This window comes from Poecilia formosa, unplaced genomic scaffold, assembly GCF_000485575.1.
Source record: "Poecilia formosa unplaced genomic scaffold, Poecilia_formosa-5.1.2 Scaffold404, whole genome shotgun sequence".
In the NCBI taxonomy this organism is placed as follows: Eukaryota; Metazoa; Chordata; class Actinopteri; order Cyprinodontiformes; family Poeciliidae; genus Poecilia; species Poecilia formosa.
Genome location: NW_006800343.1, coordinates 410,798 through 414,257, shown reverse-complemented (window position 1 = coordinate 414,257; position 3,460 = coordinate 410,798). Strand labels below are relative to the sequence as shown.

General features: G+C 47.0%; 1 long non-coding RNA gene across 1 annotated transcript in view; it reads right to left on the bottom strand.

The window, feature by feature from the left end:
* Positions 1-2,907: 2,907 nt before the first annotated feature.
* Positions 2,908-3,460, bottom strand: part of LOC107833546 (uncharacterized) — an 18,324-nt gene continuing 17,771 nt past the window's right edge. The window contains exon 3 of the long non-coding RNA XR_001659308.1: positions 2,908-3,299. This is a non-coding gene — a long non-coding RNA (uncharacterized LOC107833546). The remainder of the gene's footprint in view (positions 3,300-3,460) is intronic.

The following is a 3,460-nucleotide window of genomic DNA, read 5'->3' as shown; positions in this document are numbered from 1 at the left end:
GTCTCTATGAAACGATGTTCTGGAAGGTTCTGGTTCGGTAGGTGAAAGTATCAGAACATCACAGATGATCAGATGGTTTCAGTCCCACTGCAGTAGATCCATCTGAACACAAAACCTGAAACACACAGAAAGCTCAGGAGAAACTTAATCAAATTAAACATTTAATACAGAATGAGAAGCAAAGATTTAACCCTTTGGAGCCAAAGAATCTCCACTTTCAGTAATAAAGTTTTTGTTTCTGCTCCTTTGTTCCAGCGGTAAAACGTGGATCCTCTGTATGTTTACAGACTTCACTGCCATGTTCAGGAGTCCTTGAGCAGTTTTACCCTCATCTATCAAATTATCTGGAGACTTCAGCCTGGAAACAAGACAGGAAGTAGAAGAAGATGAAGCGTGTTTGATCCTGCGTCTCTGGACGGTTGGCTGTGAGGACGTCCTCGTGTGGGACGCAGAGTTTGAGAGGACGCCGTGTCCTTCAGAGGACTTTCAGAGTTCTGACTCCGCTTGGCGGCTCAGGTGAGATTCAGGTTCAGCTCTGGGTCCCTTTAACAAACCGTGTGTGTGTGTGTGTGTGTGTGTGTGTGTGTTACATAAAGCACTCAGAGCTCTTCAGAGACAGAAGAGGCAACACATTCACACACAAACACACACTCTGGGGGAAGATGATGCACAAAGCGAGTAAAAGAGAAAACAGACGACAGAACTTCAAAAAGCCGAGGAGATCAGAAGCATCCACTCCGCCGCTTCCTTCGTCATTATGCGCAGGAGAACGACAGGAGTGAGGGATGAGACCCGCTAACGAGGGAGAGACGGAGGGAGAGAGAGAAGAAGTCAAGGATGGAAAAGAGACAGGAAGACAGAGATTAACCTGGAGGAAACGGGAAACACAGAACAAATGGAGGTTCAGAGAACTGATGATGATGATGACAGGTGAAGATCCCAGGCAGGTGCAGTCGTCCTGCAGTGAGTCTTTGCTGCGTCTGATGGAGGAAAACTTGACCACCTCTCTCCCTCTGCTGCTCCTTTTCAGATGAAATTAACCCATTTGGATCAGAACCGGCTTCCTCAGAAACCTGAACCAGCCGACACACTGCAACCGGGCCGACAGACCTGGAATGGACCTGGAACCAGAACCTTGTGGCTGTTTGTATTAAAGCTGTTTTCTGATGTTCTGTCAGGAGCAGAGGGCGGCTGGATGATCGGACCGGCCCGGCTGGATGTTCGGACCGACCCGGCTGGATGTTCGGACCGGCCCGGATGGATGATCCGGCTGCATGATCGGACCGGCCCGGCTGCATGATCGGACCGACCCGGCTGGATGATCGGACCGACCTGGCTGGATGTTCGGACCGGCCCGGCTCTGTGACCTTTCCCTCCCGGCCCGGTGGCGGTACCACAGGGTTCTGCTCCTGGTTTCCTCTCCCTGTGCGGTTCCTGCTCCTCCCTGCTGCCCGTCAGGTTGGACCGGCTGCCTGCGGCGCTTTGGCCCAAACTCACTCTGTGGTCGGCTGGTTTCCCAGAACTGCTTCAGCGAAACAGACAAAACAATCCTTCACTCGTCTCAGCAACATTTTACCTGGAAATGAGGGAAAAGTGCTGCGGGTTCGAGTCCCGGCCTGGTGACCTTTGACACGTCTTCCTCTTTCCTGTCTGACCTGAAAAGGCCACTAGAGCCACTAAAACCTTTAAAAATAAAACATTCCAGACTCCTGCAGTTCATCTTTAGAAACAGCAGAGCTGAAGCTGGATGGAGGAAACCATGACCTTTGACCCTCCTGCTGATGTCACACAACCTGCAGACCAGGTTTAAACAGACATGATATTTAACCAGGTCAGATTTCTGAAGCTCAGTTACTTTAATATACAGCAGAGTACTAAAGACGCTTTTTAAAAACAGCCTTAAATAATTTATAATACGAGAATAAGATCAAAATAATACAGAAAGTAGTAATTTTATGAGAACTCACAAAAACTGCATCATAATGAGGGGTGTTGAGTGTTGTGTAAACGTTTAGTGTCAGTTTTACAGATAAATACTCTTTAACATCAGATTATCATTTAAATGATTTTTCAGAAACAACCACATGAACATCAGAGCCTGATGACTAGCAGAGCTTTTAAAATGACTTTTTCTCAGTTTTACAACTTTCTTTTAGTAATATTTCTGTTTTATTCTACTGATATAATGAATTGACTCTCATAATGAATTTGTTAATAAATTTTAAAAACCTTTCCCTTCCCCGTTGTGTTAAAGGAAAACCTCCTGATAATCTGGCTCTTTGTTCTGCTGCACCGTGTTTTGTCTTTGAACTCTTTGTTTCCTGATGGAGCTTCTGGTTCTGAGAACAGAAATATTGTTCATGAAGGTCATCTGCAGCAGAGGCGTTCCTGAATTTCAGCCTGCTGAGAACTTATGCATTTAATAAAGGTCAGATAAAACGTGTGAAGGTTTAGGGTTAGCTCCAGTGGCAGGACTCATCCTGCCACTGGATGGCCTCAGCCAGCGTCACGCCGCGGCTCGTCCTGCCGTCTGATGTGAGGAAGAAGCTTCTTCTTTGGTTTGGTTATGCTGCCGTCTCATTCATATTTTGGCGTTTCTGTTTGGGACTTTAATGTTTACACTTGGACTGGAGCCGCGCTGCAGCACGAGTCTGTGTAAAGTGACCTCTGACCCCACAGGGCCGGCCAAGCCATTGGTCAGCAGCCTGACAGGAAGTGAGGTGGTCCTAATGTAAACAGACAGGATTTATCCAGATCCTGCGGCGGTTTTCAGCACTTTGTGGCCTTAAAAGGCTTCATGTCCAGGAACAACGATGGATCCTGCTCTGATCTGCATTAGTGGCGAGTCTGATGTTCCACAGCAGCCTGTAGATCCTCCCTGTTTATTCAGCACCACAATGACTGGAATATAAAAAACATCTTTATTTACGCAGCAGGAAGCTCAGAGCTCTTCTTTCATGGCGGCGGTTTCCTGCCCTTCATCGTTTTCCGTCTCGTCTCTCAGAGGCTCCATCAAGCCTGTTATGATTCTTAAAAAGATTTAAAACCTGAAAGTTAAACTCCAGTGGAAATGTTTCAGACCAGATCGTCTAGATGTTCAGAAGATGAAGCTCAGGTTTCCTTCCTTCAGTTAAATGATGAGGGAAACGAGCCTGATGCTGCTATAGGAACCGGACCCACCGGGTTCTTTGGTTCTGTCGGTCCAGTCCAAGCAGACGGTCAGCACCAGAGGACCCATCCATCGTCTTTAGCTGCTTATCCTTAAAGGCAGCTGGTGACTAACTCCAGCACCCATTGGACTGTAAAGAACTAGTCATAAACATTAGTTGTGCTAATGCTAATGTGCTATAGCGACACCGTATTGAGCAGGAGCTAATGCTAATGTGCTATAGCGACACCGTATTGAGCAGGAGCTAATGCTAATGTGCTATAGCGACACCGTATTGAGCAGGAGCTAATG